Here is a 22,484-nt window from a genome sequence, read left to right on the forward strand (position 1 = left end):
ACGCTTTTAAATTATGAAATAAATGTTTGTTGAGGCAGTTTTCCAAACAATTTGCATATGTTCAATTATAAATTATCTAATATAACTGAATCGAAGGAATTTATTCCAAAATAAGCCAATTCTGAGACAAATAAAAAAAACTGACACTGTGAGTGTCCAACTTTTAATATTAAAACCTAGGCTATGGTACACAGATTAGAAAACTTGATAGGGTTGGGATCTCTAATCTAAGAAGTACTTGGGGTTTACATATAAGATTATTATTATTTGTTTTATTGTTAAGTTCCTCAAGTTAATGCATAGTTTGATAAGATTTACCCTTTGCGTTTTATCTTTATTTAGAATTGTTTGGATAAGAGTGAGGTTTCTGCCTCTTTCTAATAGTTTTCCCAGGCTTTTGTCCTGATTTATGACTGCAGCGCGACAGGTTGATGTCATACTGTTACAATACCCCAGATCAAATCGTCTGCAATTCAAACTTGTAATTAAATAGTCGAAATAGATGTCTTTTTTTCAAATAAGGATGACACTTCTTGCGATTTCATGGGATTTTAGGGGATTGGATTTTACGACTGCAAGAGATTACCATGAACGCTTCAGTGTAATATTATTTCCCTTTTAGCTAATGTTTGTTCAGAGAAATATATTTGTCATAAATAACTTAATTTTATAAAACAAACTTGGTTTAAACCCCCTGTAAATTTACATTTTACTGACCGTTCCAAGGCGGTACCTAACAATCCTTGATAAACATACCTAGATTTTTATATATAGTATGTATCACTGTGCCGCTTGTGGAGTTTTGTGCTGTTCTTCCATGTTTCTTGTTTGTGATTTTATGTTTTATGTATTTGGCGTTTATCAGGTGCCATTAAACCGGGTTTATGTTTAAACGTTTTGCTACTGAGCTTGTTTCGGTAGCTTTTTGCATAAATATTGGACTCTTCCATGTGTTTATTCAATGTATATTGCCCGGTTGCGGTCGTACCTTATTAGAGCGAATTATAAAGATATTGAAAGTTTCTATTAACCTGGCATAAGGTCCATTTTCTTGGGGTTGCAAATTTTAACACTTTAACCAGTTTACCGAATTCGGCTATGATCGGAGTTACTAACTGAATAACTTCACAGAACAATAACCGTCAAAGAACCATGGAATAAGGGACTTCATTTTGCTTCGTTATTTATGACAAAATGGAATGCAAACCTTAAAATTTTGACTTAAATATATTAATAAATTTAAATAGTATCATCCTCATTTAATGTTATCATATATTTTTTTTCTCTTCTATAAATACATCTATTGATGAAAGCGCAATAACTTTACAGTTGTGTACGGAAATTGCTTAAACATTGTTGCGTTGTACAGACAACGTCGGTAGTCCTTGAAATAGGAGTTTTAAAATGAGATAACACGTGAATTAGTGGTTAAGGCTATTAACATCTGCCATACATGTACAGGTAAAAAGTCAAATTTCGGAAACGACTTTTAACGCAACATTAACGTCTACCCTGACGAGAAGTAACATGTTTCATGTTTTATGTTGCATGTTCAAAATGTGTGTGAATTTTAATTGTTAAAAATAAAATAAAAATATTGAAATGCATAATAAGCAGACAATTTTCTAAAAACGCCTAATGTGTCGTACTCAAATCACGTAATTAGTGCTAAATTATACTCATTTCGCTTATTCGATTCTTTGCTATCAAAGATATTTAATTTCAATATCTACTCCTATTTCTAAGATCACATTTTTGTCCACAGGCAAAGCTACAAAGGAACCCGTATGGAACTTTTTTATTTTCACTCCGCACAAAATAGTTCCAGCGAAAAATAAACAAATTCATCCCAGGCCTCGCACAGGGTGTTCTTCCAAAACTCGGTTACCTTATTTGTAGCAAGAACCTACGCTCGGATTGAGATAAACCTTTCGCCCGGTCATGGAAAATACTTATACTGAGTTCAGTTTCAGGATACTTTACAAATTTGTTTTATGAATGTTTTTTTAATAAGACATATTTATGTAAAAAACTAGCTAAAACAACAATAATTACACTGAAGCAAACATATCTATCTGGTATAGTCGATATATCAAAACCCCTAAAATCACATATAATCGCTGGATTTTGCATCTTTATTTTAAAAAAATATATTTCGACAATTATTACTCTCGGCGATCAAAGATATGTATAATGTGTTCAGTAATACAATACGTTCCACATTTGTTGTATGAAATGGAAATCTTTATAAGACATTAGTTTGTTCAGGAAAAAACATGTCTAAAGGGCAATAACAAAATGGAAGCATGCATGACAATCTGGTGCAGTCGTAAAATACAATCCCCTAAAATCCCATGAAATCGCTAAAAATGGCATCTTTATTTGAAAAAAGACATCCATTTCGACAATTTAATTACAAGTTTGAATTTAAGAAGATATGCTCTGGTGTAATATAACAGTATGACCTCAACCTGTCGTATTGCAGTCATAAATCAGAAAAAAAAGCCTGAGAAAGCTATTAGAGAAAGGCAGAAAGCATATGTCAAGCGGAATGATATTCCTTCAAAATAAGAACAAAAATTCTATACCATTTATTAATGGAATGTAATAGTATCTCCAAAAAGTCGTGATATGTTATTTTGTTTTGATATTTGTTTTTCTTCCAAAGAGTACTTTGAAGAGATTTTTATATTTGTGTTTGGTCATTTTTGCGAGGTTATCAGTTGAAATATTGTACAAAGGGATTTCAGATGATATGATGCATGTCCACGTGCAAAGCTAAAAAAGTACCCGTTTGGAACTATTTCTTTTTAATCCGCACAAAATAGCTCCCGAACAAAAATAATAAATCTTGCAAGTCCAAAAAGGATCACGTTTCAAGAGGAAGTGAAATAAAATTCTTTGTTTTTAGAATAAATTTTAAGATTGTTCCGACAATATATCTGTAAACCCCGTATTATCTAAGTGTTGGTACTATTATTTTGTTTTGACATATAATACATACGTGATTAATTTCTTGATATACATTGAAGAGCAGTTGTCCAGAAGTTTTATCATTTTAACACATAATGGTTATTTCTTCGAGGAACAGTTTCACCATGGAACTACATGCAAATATCTTCATTTTATATTTTTTTTTCTGAGAAAACAAAGAGTGCATGCCATATTCTTTAGACTTTCGTAACTATTTTAGCTGAATTTATAAGTATTGGCTAAAGGTGAGATCAACAAATTAATTTTATAAGACTGTTGGCAAATCAACATTATCAATACGTTCAGAAATAAAGTGTATTGTACGTTTGCGTTTGAAAAACTTCGCCATCTTTTCCAAACTTAATTCCAACACTCCTAGCTATCAATATTTTGAATCTGTTTCTGTAAAATAATATTTTAACCAAAATCCACAGCCAGCTTGTCTAGACACACACGACTTAAATGTTAACAGTATTAGCGTTAAATCAAATGTAATGCAGTTATTATCAAACTCATCAAAGCTTAGTTTTGGTAGTACTCAAACTGTATTCAGGTTAAGGCGGAATGATTCCAAAGCGAAGGCCACAATAGCACGTGACTTAAAATGTGAAACTGAATATTTAAAATATGTCAAGTAGTATGACGCTTAGTTTTTAGTATTCTCAATTGGCAATTTTAGTGTTTTTATGTTTTAAATGTTTTACAATTTAATAAATTTGACAGTATTTGACCAGCTACATTTAGGTACTGAAATTTGTTAAATATAGGTTTAACTTCATTTAGCAAGTTAAACATCATTCTATATTATTCTAAGTCTTAACTATTTTGCTAAAAATATTCAACCTTCATTTTATTTGAAAGCACTTAATTAATATCTTCCAGGTTTTTTGTGGCAGTTTTGATATGTTATTTTAATTTGCAAGCTAGTGTTGTAATTTATGTATGTCCGACTTTATATATATTTTCTTGTATCATGTATCTTTCGGTTTTAAGGAAATGATCAACGTATCAATATGCGACCCCTCCTCCCAATGCGCCCCCCCCCCCAAATGTTGGGCACCATCTCACGGTAAATCCGTTATCCACACCAGACATTTGGCACAAATCACAAATGCATTATGCTTGATCTTGATTATGCAGATTGAATAATAGCATATCATAACATATAATATGCGGCTGATTTAAATCAACAATATCCTCCTATACAATGCATATTGTCACAAGCAGTCTTTAACAGTCGTTTGCATTATGCCATGTGATCATTTTGGTACAAATAAGTGCATTTCTGGTTTCCCATCAATATATTGTTTTAAGAGAAGATATTAAAATCAAAAGTAGAAATTTTAAAGCTGCCCTTTCTCAGATTGACAGGTTTGACTTATCTGTTCATTATTGTTTCAGAAGCAGCACACTCTGGCTTCATTGCCTTCATTAAAGTCACATAAATTATTTCACAACAGTACAAAAATCTTATTTTAATAGAAAACAATCGAAAAACTTATCTTTCGGAAAGCGTTAGTAAAGCCTTTAGAAACAAAACATCAATTTTCGAATGTAGATATGAAAAACTTTGTTCTTATATCACTGTCTTCTAGACGCTGTAAAATTCGGCTCATTCCAAGACAAAAGAGAAAATTGTCAAAACAGTCAATCTGTAAAAATGCATCTTTTATTGCCAATCCAAATTTCCTTTTAAGGGAATAATGACTTTATTAAACTATGCATATGGTATTATAATGACCTGTTCTGAAAGAAAATGGCATAATTACAGTTCTGGGTTCGGTTTTGTTTACTTATTTGTGAGAAAAACTGCATTAAATATAAATACAACAACATAATTTAGCCTGTACTAATGTTTGTACGTCGCGGTATATAAACATCTTAATTTTTAATGAGTGACTTGATATATATTGTAATTTCACACCGTATCAAACGCCATTTGCTTTTATTTCATTGGCATAATTTTTGATTTCGGAAATGACGTCATTCAGTTTTCTTTCTAGCAGTATGTCCGTTTACGTTCGTATATTTACAGGAACCATACAGAAATAAGATAAAAAATTAAAATAGCATTCCGACATACACACATCAATAACTATTGCCCTGGCCCCAATTTCTCGAAACTTCTTAAGCTTAACAGGCTTAAGTCGCTTATTTCAATTAGCCAAAATACATACGTAAAATCGATTTTGGTGAATGAAAAATAGTAAAGTGTGATTATCATACATATATTTACTTCATAACGTATAAAAACTCTTGCAGAAGTAAATGTTACGCATAATATAGAAAAACAAAAATAGTGAGATTAGCTTAATCCTGTTATAAGGGACTTAAGAAGTTTCGAGAAATTGGGCCCGGCTGCTCAGGGCAACAGCTAATGAAGCAGCACGTGGATGAGTACCTTATAAAACGTTTAAAAAGGGGTTATGAAAGTTTAAAAAAGTCAGCTTCAAGTGTAACATCAAGTTTACATTTTTCGGGTTGCGCATATTAAACTTTTACCAAGTTTATCGAATATGGCAATTAACTTCACAGCACAATCACGGTCAAAGAAACAGGGAATAAGGGGTTGTTATGCTTTGTTATTTAAATAGTATCATTACCATTTAATTTTACCATATATCTGTGTTGTTACTTTTATATACACTCAGCTATTGATAGAAGCCCAAAACGTCAAGATTGTAATACAAAGAGAGTATTATATTAATTAATTTCGGGTTTTATGAGGTTTGGAACTCTCAACAGGCCTCAATTTCTCGAAACTTCTTAAGTTCCTTATAATAGGATTAAACTAATCTCACTATTTTTGTTGTTCTATAAAATGTGTTATATTTACTTCTTCAAGAATTAATAGAATTTTTGTAGGAATAATCTGTATGATTATCAGAATAAACTATTTTTCATTTATCAAATTCAATTTAAGTATGTATTTTGGCTAATTGAAATAAGCGACTTAAGCCTGATAAGCTTCAGAAGTTTCGAGAAATAGGGGCCTGATGTGCGTCAAATTTTGCTCTATAACAACCCATTAGTATTACGCCTTCGACAAATACAATCAAATGTTAATTTGGTCTTTTTTTCAGTTTTGTATGGAATTTGCTAAAACATTTTCGTGTTGTCCGTACAAGGTCAGTAGTCCATAGAAATGGAAGTTTTGAAATGAAATAGCATTTGAAAAAATAATTTATCTTTTTAAAATCTAGCCTGCATGCGCAGGTTAAAAGTCAAATTGTTGTTACGACTTTTAACACAACTTGAACGTTTACATGGACGGGTTCTTATAGGTAAAATTCACATACTTATGGGTTTTTATCAAACTCTTTAATTCTTTATTGTTGCCAACCTAACGCAATAGTATTCACAATAAAGTTTTCAACATCGATACTAGTTCAATTCCAATTTTGCTACAAATAAACTGTTTATTTGTATAAGTCCTGCACAATTTCGTATGCAATTTAGGATGAATATCATGACAGTTATGCGACATTAATGATCCAATATATGATACCTTTGGGATCTAAGATAGTTTGCATGTCGGTTATGTGGTTCCAAAGCGCATCACTGCATATCTTAATCTTCCCGAGAATAATAAAGCCGATTTTACTCTTCTTTACTATTGAAGTTCGTGAATTGATCTGAAAAATCAGCAAATACAAAATATTAAACGTCCAACAAGATGGTTGATGGAAATATAACTTGCTTATATTTTTATGTGATTTAACATGAATGAACAAGCTTAAGGTTTGATACTCATTAACTATTTTTAACTGTCATTTTTTTACCTTTAGTTTTATATATATGCACTGTACATAATTATGTGCGTCGCCCAGTTAAATTATGCGAGGTTTGTTACAACACGATGGAAATTCGAACCGTATTAAGACGAATATAATGGAGCAATTGCTTTCAAGTTCTATATGAAAAACATATACAATTAGTATCCTAAGAAATAAACTGTGCACGGAATGGAAACTATAAAAACCTTTAGGGTTAAGTCGGTTTTTGTCTTGAAGCTATGAGTTGTTTAATTAGGTCATGAAAGTCGAACTTTTGTCTTAAAGGACGCTTTGTGATTTGTAGTCCTTCAATTTGTCAACACCCTTTTCGATTTCAGGACCTAACGACGCCAAACCTAGCATAAAAATGCATCTATTGGAAGGAATTAATAATGTACATTCCGTGTACATAATGGTTTTTAGAAATAATTTTGATAAACATGTACGTTTACTTTTTTTTCCTTCGAAAGTGAGCTCACATGCTCCATTATAATCGTGAATACTGTGGGTCAATTCGTAAACAAGGTCAATGTTAAATATAAACCTACTGGGTGTGTCCCTTGTGTAAGTATGTTTCTCACTGCCTGATTAATAAGTAAGCAAAAACAATTGTAATATCTGACTAATGTAAAGTCTGTTTGAGCTGCTTGTACGCTATGTGGATCGCATTTAGTGTCATCTAGACCTCGATATCGTACTCTGCGACATATATATGGTCTGTCAGTGCTGCTTGTCCCGTTGGCCTACACATTGTAGTCTCTGAACTGTGTGTTGTCTGCCGATGCTACTAGTACGTAATGTGTATCTCGATCAGTGTCCCCCTAGGCTTAAACATTGTACTCTCTGACTTATGTTTGGTCCGTCTGAGCTACTTGTATGTAATATGTATCTATGATGTCCCCTAAGCTTAAACATTGACTAATATATGGTCTGTCTAGGCTTCTCGTACGTTATATGTTTGTCTGTCATGGTGTCCCCTAGGCCTAAAAAAGTACTCTCTGACGACATATGGTCTGTCTGAGCTTCTTGTAGATTAAATATGTCCCTGTCATGGTGTCCCCTAGGCATAAAAAAGTACTCTCTGATAAATGTTTGGTCTGTCTGGGCTTCTTGTTATATGTCTCTCTGTACTGGTGTCCCCTAGGCCTGAATAGTGTATTCTCTGACTAATGTATGGTATGCCCAAGCTTCTTTTACGTTATATCTATCTCTGTCATGGTGTCCCCTAGGTCTGAATAGTGTACTCTCTGACTAATGTATGGTCTGTCTAAACTTCTTGTACGTTATATGTCTGTCTGTCATGGTTTCCCTTAGGCCTGAACATTGTACTCTCGGACTAATGTATGGTCTGTCTAAGCCTCTTGTACGTTATATGTTTCTCTATCCTGGTGTATCCTAGGTCTGAACAGTGTACTCTCTTACTAACGTATGGTCTGTCTAGGCTTCTTGTACGTTATATATCTGTCTGTCATGGTGTCCCCTAGATCTGAACAGTGTACTCTCTGACTAATGTATGGTCTGTCTGAGCCTCTTGTACGGTATATGTCTCTCTATCCTGGTGTCCCCTACGCCTAAACAAAGTACTCTCTGACTAATGTATGGACTGTCTGAGCTTCTTGTACGTTATTCGTCTCTCTGTCCTGGTGTTTCCTTGGCCTAAACATTGTACCCTCTGACTACTGTATGACCTGTCTGAGCTACTTGTACGTTGTTTGCCCCTCTGTCCTGGTGTCCCCTTGACCTAAACATTGTACTCTCTGACTAGTGTATGATCTGTCTGAGCTACCTGTACGTTATATGTCTCTCTGCCAAGGTGTCTCCTAGGCCTAAATATTGTACTCTCTGACTAGTGTATGACCTGTCTGAGCTTCTTGTACGTGATATGTATCTCGTTCAATGTCACATATGTGCAATAAATGCCAACTGGGCATTTTTTCCGTAGTTTGCAGTGAACCACGGAAGTTTAATCTTATTGCATATTGTTTATTCTTTCTCATGAAACCATTTACATTAATCAGTGCACACGTTTATTCACAAAATGGAATAAAAGTGTATAAATGTAATGTCGAAACAAGCTTTATTTCTATTTTTCCTATTTTGTAAACAGCTAGATTGTCTAAAGCCTGCATAATATCGTTTGTAATTTAAGAAGAAAAAGCAGACATTTATGTGACAGACATGATCCGAGCTATATGCCACTTGGGAAAGAAATTATTTTCAATGTCAGTTTTGTGGATGTAAAGAGCATCATAGCGACTCGGAGACGTCTTGTGAAGAAACAGTAATGTTGATCACCGAACACAGTGACATTATATTGTTTAACTGTCATCCTTTATATCCTTTATACTTAGTGCTTTTTGTAAATTTATGAGTTGTATGGTTTTTACGATATTCAGTCGTATGGTTGAAAAAACACAGGACCTCTATACACTCACGTTATTGGGCGTGTTTTAATAAGAAACATTGGTCGAATACCTTACGCTGCTTAAGAGCTCTCGAGAAACCCGAAAAGATACAGGCGAAATCTGTACGATAGATGTTGTTTCGATATTTTTGTTGAACATAGATCACCCCAAAACCATGGAAATTAACGATCTTGCGGTATTTATTGAATAAGGTCAAGGGGCATTATAACAAACAACATTAAGTCTGAGTTCAGACTCATTGTATCAAAACTGCAAACCGTGTAACTTTTCCTCTAGTTAAGTATTGATGATGAAATTTTCTATTTGAAATGCTATGATTTTATGCGATTGAATGGTAAAAAAAGTATTTGATAAAAGTGTTTTTCTGCATGTGAGTCTAGATTCGGACTTGCGACTGGTCGCAATCAGGGCCATAGTGTCTTCAGTTTGAGACTCCGACTCAAAAAGGCATGTTTTTGTTTTCTTGTAAGAAGCTGTTATAGGATCAAAAAGGTATGGGTTTCAAATACACGGTTTTACAGTCATGCATAAGTCTTTTGTTAAGATTAGTTAAACGTATTATGGATATTTTGAATCATTTGAGATTTCTGAAGTCTGAATCTAAAACTGAGACTCAATACGTTAGTGAAAACGAATCAAATTTGCGGCCGAGATGCGTTCTTTATGTTAACCTGAAAAACACGACACGATTTACTAATCCGATAGTGTATTTTGTCTTCTGTTTGATTTTGCACGTGAAAGTTCGATTTTTGATACTTCGTTTTAATTTTAATTCTATTAGTACATAATAATGACACATTATATCGACTGAATCCCGCTCGCCATAACTAAACATGAGTGTGCAGAGTACTTTGGCTCTCATTAGCTTGTTTCAAACGGTTGTCCAGTTAGCACAGTGGTAATCGCACTCGCTTCTCACCAAGGGTTCAATTTCCGACCTTGGTGCATGTGAGTTTAAATTCGGGTCACCAAGCCGGACAAGCGGGTTTTCTCCGGCTTCTCTGATTCCATCCACAAAACATGACCACGCTCTCGCGTAATATCGTGCCAACGGGATTTATTAAGATACTTTTGTGGTGTTATACTTATAATGACACGATTATAATTTGCTTACTAAATTCGTTCGATCGATGCCATGAATAGTGAACATGATATACAGTTTTAATTTGATGTTTTACTTGCAATGACACAATTCTAATTGGCTGACTAAAATGGCTAGAATTAACAAATGAACTGTAAATTTGAAATTGGTACTTTCCTTATAATAACCAAATTCTAAAAGGTTGACTAAAATGGCTAAGTTGAAAGGATGAACTGTAAGTACGAACTTGATATTGTCCGTATAATGACCCAATTCTAAATTGTTGACTGAAATTAAGTTCAAGGAAATTAAACGTCGTCTGGACGAGATTTTCCTAGAGCAAGTAATGGCATTTATTTTTCATAGTCTGGTTAAAACAACACTTGCACATACATCTTGTTTGAAGTCCAATATATTATTTTTGAACGATGCCATCTAACTATTGTTTCACATTACAGGATTATAGGTCTAGTTTGAAAACCAGCATTGTTTTGGTTTAAATAATGACATTTAGTTAACACTATACATGCGTATGTCAAATTCTATGAACCAATATTATTCTTACAAAAATGAGTTTGTATAATGTTACTAAGTATGCTGTTATAACTTATACTGTTATACGGTTGCTTATGTTAGTTAATTATTATGTTGTGTGCAAACGTGGAACCAAATAGTACAAGATTACCGCTTACACATTTAGTTTGCCTTAACTTGATTAATGGCTCGTTAGCACAATGCAAGCGTATAGGTTTTTGATTGTTTTGTACATAAGTGGTGTCATTTGTCCACGGTTATTCGAACGGTAACGTTTAATAGCAACCTGAAGAGATAAAGAATATCATTTGTTTCTCTTTTGTATCGATTTTATTTCATGCTTTTCTAGTTGTTTATTGAAATGTAACGGTGAACTGTATCTCGATAAACTCATCGTTTGAAAAAATAATTTTATTGAAATTTAACTTCACTGTTTCCTCTCAGAGTTTACCCGTTTATTTAAGGAATGAATTGCGGGGTTGATGTCATTATCAGGGTATGAACGCAATTGGGTTGGTCAATGTTTGTGGAGTCCGAAGGACCAAATTGCGTTCATATTCCCGATAATGACATCAACCCCGCAATTCATTCCTTATATTTACACCAATAGTTCATTATTTCATTCAAGAATTGTTAAAAAATACTTCATTTCATTTAAGAAAACCATTCAGTAATCCGTTCTTACCCATTCTGTAAATAGAACGACCCGACTATACCCGGAAACATTTTTTTCAAATGACGTCACAATAACGCGGGAAAAGATCAACCACTTAAAATCACTTTAAAACGTTAAATTAAAACACTTCTGGTACCAATATATTTAAAATATAATTAACTGACACTTTTAAAAATGTTGATCTATATTTTACGGGACCTGCAGACACAATACAACCAATAACAAGATCAATAGCTTCCATGTATATTGTTATGCAATGAATTACGATCCGAACATATCCGAATATGTTGCGTTCATCGATTGATGAACGCAATTGCCGAAAGGCAGTTCATTTAAGAAATGGAAGTTGAGGTGTCAATATTGTAAAATGGTAACATATGCGCATACAATGCCTGGAAAAAATGAAATGACGTCATTTAAGTTTGCTTTCGCTATGACGTGATTTGTTTAAATACTGGCGGGTGTTCTATTGTGTATCATTTTTATTTTGATTTGTTTAAGTACAAGGATAGCTTAAAATAAAAATTGTTTGTTTCAAAGTGAGATTGCAAAATATACCACCTCGTGAAAACCGTTTCAATGCCACTAGTGAACCATTTATTTTGGTGCTCATTCGGTGAAATATATTGCAATCTTAAACTGAAACAAATAATTATCCTCTACGAATTGCCATGAGTAAAACTATCAAATTCTGGTATTTTTGCGATCGAATATAATCGATATCTCACTAAAGCGAACTTTTCCTTGAAAAAAATCAACATTAAAAAGGAACAAAACACAATCCGATCCTGGAAACTTTCGCCATCCAAAGTATTTTCTCTTATTTATTCAAGGCTGACAGTTTATATCTTTGGTTGATTCAACCGTCTTTAGTATGGCATATGGCAAACTGTTTTTGTTTTTATGACGTATTTGAATTAACGATGGCTCATTCGAAGGTTGACGTCTTCATTTTATTTCACAGAAGATAAATTTGTTTTGGACTCTAAAATCGAATTAACATATCAAATTTGAGAACTAAAATGGAATGTTATTCAAATTGAAAATATTACACAACTTTTTATACGACAGCTGATACATTAATTACTTGATTAAACGCAAGAATGTCAACATTAGCCTCTAAATATGAGAAGTGTTATTCTGTAGCAGTTATAAAAATATCATTTTTTTTTTAATTTTATGCGAGTCTTTGGATATTGAACATCGATATCATTTTTGAATTTATATCGATTATGAATCCACAGTAAATATTCAAAAAATACGGTAGTCCGTAGTTCGTATTTCGTTCGGCAATGTGGCCGTGTTCCACTTGGCTGACTTAACATCCTAAATGTGTCATTACGCGATGTTAAAATGACGTCATGAAAAAAAAAAACTTTTATGACATTTATTATGAAATCATGTGTCTTTTAAGTGATTGAAACAGGAATGAAAATACAAATGTTGTACTCAGACAACACTAACTCATTTCAAATATCACATGATATCAGATAGTAAACATGACATTAATTTGCGATTTCATTTAATTCCATTTAGCCATTAATTGTGTATTTAACGTGGGATTTTAAGGGCTTTACCAAAGCTCACTGATTTGTCGCCAAACACTAAGACATTTTATGATTTTTGCCGATTTAAAGGTTATGTAAAGCAAAACTAAAAACAAATATTATCATAAAAAGCACAGATACCAACAGTTTTTTTTCAAAAGAAAAAAAGGAACTATAGTATTATATACCCAGACTTAAGACGACTGTAACAAGGTTATTTACCATAAAGAATCCGTTCTGTCACACATCCAAAATTAAATTAGGATGTACGGAAAATTGCATTCGGCAAGTAATATATCATATTGCATTACATCTGGGTTCGTAAAAGAAAACTGTATAAATCAGAAATGTCCGTCCTTTTTAATTAATCAACATTCAGATGCTCTGAACCTTTTCGTTTTCTGCAATATGCAGTTGGTGTTTGGAACATTTTAAAGACAATTTTTATGATGTAAGAGTTTAGAGTTAGAGCATTTGGTATAATAATAGTATTCATTGTCATTGTATTCGCTTATTCGTGCACAATGCTTCTGTTTTCGCAATTGTACAATGCTTTGCAAAAGCAATCATGTTCAAACCAATCTGAACATATCATGGTAAAATATTGTTAATGGAATTTATTGTTCAGATATTGCTGTCTTTTACTGTACAAACCAGACAAGATTAGTATCTCTTTAACTATCTAAGTTCTGTCAGACAAAACAGATCATAAATCCACACCGATTGTCTCCATAATTTGCTATAGCGGAAACGCATAAGTTAGAATATATTGCAATGTTTGCTCTGTCATTTTCAACAGATTGTTTCATTTAGCAATTTCCTCCGAATTTCCGAGAGCAATCATCTGGATCCTGATGTGTTGTCTGACGCGGAGGAATCAAGATGGATACTGGCAATCGGAAATTCGGGACTCGGATCTTTATAAATAGTTCTTCATGGCGGCATCCATATTGAAAACGTATTGTATGTGTTTTTAACTGTCAAGGGATATATTTTAGGGAGGAGCAGTGGCGACATAATAACGGTCCTGTAATCTTGTTTCGAGATTTCTATAAAGCGTGATTTAGATAGGAATCATCAAAACAAATAATTTCAGTACATTGTTTATCGCTTGGGCCTATTTAGCGTTATGATAATTGGGTAAACCGCTGGCGGCCTATCACATTTTCGTTTTTCTTGAATCTTTTTTCGAGGGCTATCCCGACACTTCTCAGAGATGGCCGAGTTGTCACGATTGAAATAGTGGGTCATGTGTTGTTATTGTGGCTCTTCTTGTTTGAGTTTTGCCTGGATTAAGAATCCTTACAAAAGGGGTTACATGCAACATGATCATTAAATCGGATAACTAACGTAAAATAAACATATATGCATTTTAAAAGAGTAAAGTGCAATGTCGGACTATTTTCTCTTTTCAGTGTTTGTATACCACGTGATCAATTGCGTCATAAATTCTTTGTTTTAATGAAGACTTTAGACACAAATAACATGATTTTTCAGTTCACGCCGCTTACACAGTACGGCCTTTTGTTTTTTATTAGATTTTGAATAAGGGTTTATTTCTTAAAATATATATCTTTTCACGAATCCGCCGCCAGTTTGAGCACTGTTAAAACATTATTTTGATATGCTCCGGTTATAAAATATTACTTTTTGTAGTTTAAATTCTCGTTTTCAGGTAATTTCTGTTTTTCACAATTCATGATCAAAAGATGTTTTTTATATAAAAAATGAAAATTGTATTCATTTTTTGTTTGAACAGACCGAAATTAAATAATGAAAACATAGACATGCATAAAACCTATTGTTCTTAGTACAAAGGCATTTACATATTTCCAGAAAAATATGTCAATATTAACATAACCCATTGCGAGCTTTTAACCTCATAGAACATATCTGAATAGTGATCGTTTTCATTTCTATCTCCATGTCAAATGCTAAGACTGTACTTGATAATTGACCTTCCTTACATATATATGAAAAGCTTTGTACATGTTTACAATGCGATTTGATATACAATATATACTAATTGATATACTAATTCATTTAAGTGTGTGTGCTTTTAAATTTGGATAATGTTGCAAAAATTGGATACAATCTTGAACATAAAAACCTAAAAGATATATTATCATATGCTTAATGTGATTTATAGTTTTATATTGTTCATTTAATTCAAATTTCGATACTTCTGGAAAAAACAAAACAATTTAATAGTTTCACTGTTTGAAAGTTAAGACTCTCTGTTCTAAATCAAACATCTGCGTGCACAGGGCAGGATATATTATTTAAGACGTCATTTCAAGAATGAAATTACGTTGGCATAATATTTAGCTCGCTTTCTAATAAACTCAATTTGACTGCCATTTCATATCGTTATACGGCATGCAATTTAAAGTAGAACAAACCTATTTGCTTGAAAAATCGCTTTGTATTTCTCAGAAAAGCAAGATTTTAGTATTGTCGTAAAATTCTGTTAAAGGGACAAATAATGCATAGGTTTCAAATAATCTGTTCTAAAATCATGCATAAATCTTGTGTCAAAATTAGTTATATTAGGGGCATTTTAAATTATTAAAGAATTTAGAAATTCTAAGTCACGGTCTGACACGCAGACTCAAAACGTTAGTAAATAAAGACATAATTCAATTGTATTTACTGGGTCGTTCGAAGCGATGAACTGTAGGTTTTAATTTGCGGTTATACTTGTACTTATAATAGCCCACTAGTAATGGTTGACTCAAATGGGCCGTTTGAGAAGATGAACTGGTAGTATCAATTTGATATTGGTCTTATAATGACACAATTCGAAATGACTGACCAAACTGGTTTGTATATTTGAATAAGATTTTAATCTTGTTATGACACAATTCAAAATGATTGACCAAACTGGCTTGTATGTTTGAATTTGATTTTATCCTTGTTATGATACAATTCAAAATGATTTACTAAACTTGTTTGTATGTTTGAATTTTATATTATCCTCGTTATGACGAAATTTAAAATGATTGTCCAAACTGGCTTGTATGTTTGAATTTTACAGTATCCTTGTTATATGACGAAATTCAAAATGATTGATTAAATTGGCTTGTACTTAAGAATTTGATATTATCCTTGTTATGACACAATTCAAAATTATTGATCAAACTGGATTGTGAGTTTGAATTTGATATTATCCTTGAATTGTTTAAAAGTATGAACCGAAAGGTCGAATTTGATATCTTTTATTATAAAGACACAATTCTTAATGGTCATTTATATTGCTTGACACTATGGATGAAATTTAAGGTCGAAATTGGTATTGTTCTTATAATGACCCAATTCGGTATAGTTCACTGAAATTCGGTTCCCGGAAATCAAACGTCGTCTGGACGAGAAAGATTATGACATTTATGTTTCTCGGTCTGGTTAAAACATTACTGGCACGTATTTTTTGTTTGAAATCCAATAATTGTGTTTGTATGTTTACGCAAAGACATCTAGTTATTGTATCACATCACAGTAATATAGGTCTTGTTTGAAATACAACATTGTTTGTTTCTTGTTTTGAACGGTGCCATCAAGTTTACACAATACAGGCGTATCTCAATTGCTATGTTTCAATATTAATGTTACAATCTTTGCAGTTAGACCTAAGATTCCTTAGTCCAATTAACACTTACACTCTCTTATGTTAGCTAACTATTCTGTTGTGTATCCCTGTTTCATTGCAGAGCATACACTACAAACGTGAAACCATAACGCATACACTAGCCGCTAACACCTTTAATTAGGCTTATAATAATAATAATAATAATAATAATAATAATAATAATAATAATAATAATAATAATAATAATAATAATAATAACTTTATTTAAAGAAGGTAACACATTAAGACATAGGCATGATATTATAAACAAACATAACACACGACTTATTTACAATGTGGCCTTCTGAAAGAACATACACACGCACACACACATAAATGCTTAGAATGAAAACGCAAGCATAAATTTATGTTATTTCAAAAGGGTACGTTTTAAAATGTTATACGAAAACATAAAGAAACATGAACATAATACATTAATTATAACATCAATGCCGAACAATACATCATGTTGTACATAAAGGTTAACAAATCGTATCATTAAAATGTATTAACTGAGTAAGTAGGACAGTCACACATGTATTTAACACCTTACTCGATATATATATATAATGTAAAAACAATAGTCATGGAATTATAACTATAGGCTATTATATTATAGGCTTAACTGAACTCATGGTTCGTTAGCAGAATGTAAGTGTATAGGTATTTGATTGTAGTATATATATTATTGTAGTATATATCAATGACGTTATTTGTTCATGGTTATTTGAACGGCTTCTTTATAAACGATACTGTAGAGAATATCGTTTATTTCATGGATATATTCATTGTAGTTCATGCTTTCCGGTGGTTTATTGAAATATAACGCGGGATTATATCTTGATATCACACCGTTTGAGACAGTGTTCTTATCGAAATATAATTTCACTGTTTTCATAAATTTTACCCGTTTTATTGTAAGTATGTATTGGTTACATAAACGCCTAAAATACCGAACAAACATGCAATGACGTGATTTAATTTCGTTTTCGTTATGACGTGATAGGGTTAATCATTTTGGCGGGTTTCCTTTTGAATATTAACACAATTTTTTTTTTTAAAGTAAAACGAAAACATAAAAGATTTTTTTTTCTTTTCAATGTAAGATTGCAAAATATACCACCATACCACCTCGTGAACACCGTTACAAAGACGCTCTTTAAATATTATTTTGGTGCTTACTCGGTGACATATATGCATACCTTAAACTGAAACAAACAATTATCCTTTGGGAGGTGCAAAACCATGAGTGAAACTATCAGTTTTTAGTATTCATGAGATCAAATATAATCGATATCCCATTTAATGAACTCTTATTTAATAAATTCTTAAAAGCGACCATTCACCCGCTTTTAAAAAATCAACATTCAAAAGAAACAAAACACAATTCGATCCTAGAAACTTTCGTCATCCAAAATATTTCTCTTATTTATTCAAGGCTGACAGTTTATATCTTTCGTTGATGCAACCGTTTTTAATATGGCACATGTCTTCCACGAACAGGTTTTTGTTGGCACATTCAAAGGTTGACGTCTCCATTTTATTTCACAGAAGATAAGTTTGTTTGGGACTCTGAGAAGAAAAGTGGAATGAAATTCAAATTGAAAAGATAACACACCTTTTTTATACGACAGCTGTAACATTTATTACTTGATGAAAATCGAGAATATCAATATTAGCCTCTAAATATGATAAATGTTATTCTGTAGCTGTTATAAAAATATATATTATTTAAATTTTATGCGAGTCTTTGGATATTGAACATGGATATTATACTTTAATTTATATCAATCATGATTCCACAGTAGAAAATCTGAAACTACGGTAGTCCGTATTCCGATCTGTAATGCGGCTGTATTCCGCTTTGCTGACAACACGTCATCAAGATATAATTGTGCAATGTTGAAATGACGTCATCAAACATAAAAGAGCGCCATTAAATTTATTTATTTTAATAAATCATGGGTTTGAACCATAATTGTTTATAATAATATAATAATAAGACAACCCTTACTAACTTGCAAGATCATTAATGATTTAATTTAAGGTAAATGTTGTTAAGGTTTATAAAATGCTTGTTTAGCTGTATCATTTATACCTATGCATCTAAAACAATTTCCTATGCAATATTTTGATTTGAACAGTCCGATATTTTTATTTCGAAGGCCTGAACAGTACCAGAGAATATGTCTTTAATTTGCGTTTCTATTGAATTTCATTCAGCAATTAATTGTTTACATAACGTGAATTATGAAACGCTTTATCCAAAGCCCACTGATTTTCGCCAAACACTAAGACGTTTTATTATATTTGCCGATTTAAAGGTTAAGTAAAAAAAACGTAAAAAAACAACCTATTATGTCATTATCATAAATAAAACAGAAAGAAAACAGTAGTTTTCAAAAGAGCAAAAACAACAACATCATTTTGAAGCTAAGCTTCAGACGACTGTAACAAGGCTATTTACATAAAGAATCCGTTTTGTCACACGTCAAAAAATAAAATAGGATGTACGGAAAATTGCATTCGACAAATAAGATTTGGTATTACCTTTACTCTTGGCTCGACAAACAAACGTATAAATCAGACATGTCCGTCTTCTTTAGGTATTCTACCGTAAGCTGCTCTGTACTGTTCTTTTTTTTGCAATATAGAGCTTTAAGGAACATTTAAAGGATAATTTGAATGAGGTTAGGCTGTATCTCTCCTTACTTTTGGCAGAGCAATGTTAAGGAGGGTCTTTTTAAGCTTTCCGGTGGTTTAAAGATATATAATAGTGAAACAAATTTGCTATTTCTCTTTCTCAAACAGTGAAAATATCAAATTAATATTTTTCACTGTTTTGATACTTTAAGCCCGCTTTCAGTTCCAAATCAAACGTCAGCACACACAGGCTGCAAGACAATTTCAACGACGTAATTTCAAAAATGACGTTACGTGCGCATACAAATATTTTCACTTGCTCAAATATTTAGCCTACTGTATGTATACTGATGATCGTGATTGTGATGATGATGGTGATGTTGATAATGATGATGATGATGATGATGATGATGATGATGATGATGATGATGATGATGATAAGTGAAACGTGAATATGAACATATTCTTTATAATTCTCCCTGAAATTTATACGTACAATTCTTCTTCTTATGTATTATTAGTAAGATATGTCGTAATTGAATTTGCTTAATTGTACATCATATTTGTTTGATATATCTTTTTTTTAAATCATATTTAAAACAAACTGAACATATCATTGTAAAAATGTTCACAATATTTATTGTTCAGATGTTGCTGTCTTTTCCTGTTCAAACCAGACAAGATTTGTCAAGTTTCTCTATAACTATCTTCGTTCCGTCAAACAAAACAGATCATAAATTCACACCGATTGTTTTTGTTATTTGCGATAGCGGAAACGCATCAGTTAGAAAGTATTACATTGTGTCCTCTGTCATTTTAAACATATTGTTTTATTTAGCAATTTCCTCCGAATTTCCGAGAGCAATCATCTCGATCCTGGTGTGTAGTCTGGGGGTACATTGAACATGATCATTAATTCGGATAAATAACGTACCTCATAAATACATGTTTTTTAGAGAAAGGTGCAATGGCGGACATTACTACAAATTTCCCTTTTCAGTATTTGTATACCACGTGTTAAATTGTGTCACAAATGCCTACTCGGAAGTCAATATTTTGCTCCTAATGAAAACTTTAAACAAAGATAGCTTTACTATTCATTCACACATTTTAGATTAAACAAAGCGCAGTTTACGCCGTTTACAGAGCGCTGCCTTTGATCTTTTACCAGAGTTTGATTGAGAGTTTAGTTTTTTACATCACAAACCTTCTCCCAAAACCGCCGCCTGTTTAAGAACTGTCATATTATCATTGTGGAAAATGTGTTTGAGGAAGCTAATCACCTAATCAAACTCCGGTAATAAATATTACTTTTTGTAGTTTTGATTCTGGTTTTTCATGTCTTTTTATGTTTGTCACTAATCATGATCAAAACTTCTCTCCAAAAAGAAGAAAACATTCATTATCTTGTTGGTACGGAAAGAAATGAAATAATGAAAACGGAGAAATGTATTAAACCTATTTTCCTAAGTACAAAGCCATTTACATATTTCCTGAAAGATATGTCAATATTTACATAACCCAAGTTAGTGCATTGTGGGCTTTCCACCTCTTAGAACATATCTGAATTGTGATCGTATCCATTTCCATCTCCATGTCATATAAATATATGAAAAGCTTTTTACATGTTAAAATGGCAATTTGATACACAAGCGGCTAATTTTTTTAAGTGTGTGTTCTTTTAAAATTGAAATATGTTGTATAAATGGTAAAAATATTTGTACATAAAACCTCACAAATATTTTAAAGGGACTGTACTCCGTATGATAAAATAGCGAAAAAAAAAGAAGAAAATTGTCGAAAACTGACATAAACTTTGTATCGATGTGTACAATGCTTTGAAACTTACGAACTGAAGTACATAGTTTACAATTAATTGTTTTGTCGCAGTTGTTTCGTATTTTTACATTAAAAAAGTTAACTAGGTATGTCTACCCAGTAGAATACATACCTTATACGTGATTGGCTAGTCGATGTTATCACGTGATATTACAAAGTTAGGTTTATAGCTTAAATATTCCAACCGTTTAAAGTTAACCTTCGTAACACAGTGTATACAAAACTTGACTCCAATCTTGGCGACACCGGTTCGAACCCGGTCTCCGACTCGATTTTTTTTTTTAATTTTGGCATTTTTTTACAATTATAATATAAAAAAGTATATTGGTAGATGTTTTTTTATTTCCTTACATTTAAAAATAACAATCAAAAAGTGTTTACTGGTTTGAAAGTTAAGACCCTCTATTCAAAATCAAACATCAGTGCGCACAGGGATCGGAACCAGTTTCAAAGACGTCTTTTTCGAAATGACATTGCGTTTGCATATAATTTGGCTCGCTTTCTTATGCACTAAAGTAAACTTTTATTTTATATCGTTATTAGGCATGCAGAAAAAAAGAAAAACAAAATATTTCAATGAAAAATCGTGATTACTGGAATTGTTTGATTGTTTATGGCCGAAGTGTGTAAAACAAAATGTCTTAAAAATTCTGAAACAGGACACCTTCCAGCCAGTTGCGTTTAATATAAAATCAACTTGACATGGCCTTATTTTCAATGAAACGGTATTAAAATCGTTTTTGTTTTTGTACCGAACATTATAAGGGACAGACCTTGTAAGTGTACCGACTACCGACTTATCCTTTCGCTTAATTTAGTATTCGGTATTCGATATTTTTAATTTTGTGTTTCTTGCAGTTACAATCTTAACAGGCACCATATTGGATAATGACAATTGTGAGCATGCGCTGCCGTCTTTAAATCGTTTATCTTATCTTATCTTAGATCATAGTGTCGTTACCATTCAGGTTTAAGCTTTAAATATTATAGAAATTATGACAAGTTGACGTAATATGTCCAATTTTTAGCCGATAACAATTCGATAGTAGGATTCAGCAGATAATGTCATTTCAAAGAAAAAAGTAGTTAAAAATTCGAACGGATGAAGTATTGTTTTTCTTTGCTCTTTTAATATTAATTTTCTTTAAATGGCTTTCCTGGTAATTTATAATGCTGTGTTACTTAAGCGGTCATTTAAAACGTAAGCAAATAACTTCCTAGAAATGACAAACACTAGCCTTGAGGTTAAGACATACTGAATGGAATTGCCTCGGATATTATTTGCAAGTAGTTCGTTAGGGCCTCTAGTTCATTCTTGTTGCGGTCCATGTCCTATACTTCTAAACAGGGCTTATTTTTGAAAT

This window comes from Mya arenaria, chromosome 16 (assembly GCF_026914265.1).
Source record: "Mya arenaria isolate MELC-2E11 chromosome 16, ASM2691426v1".
In the NCBI taxonomy this organism is placed as follows: Eukaryota; Metazoa; Mollusca; class Bivalvia; order Myida; family Myidae; genus Mya; species Mya arenaria.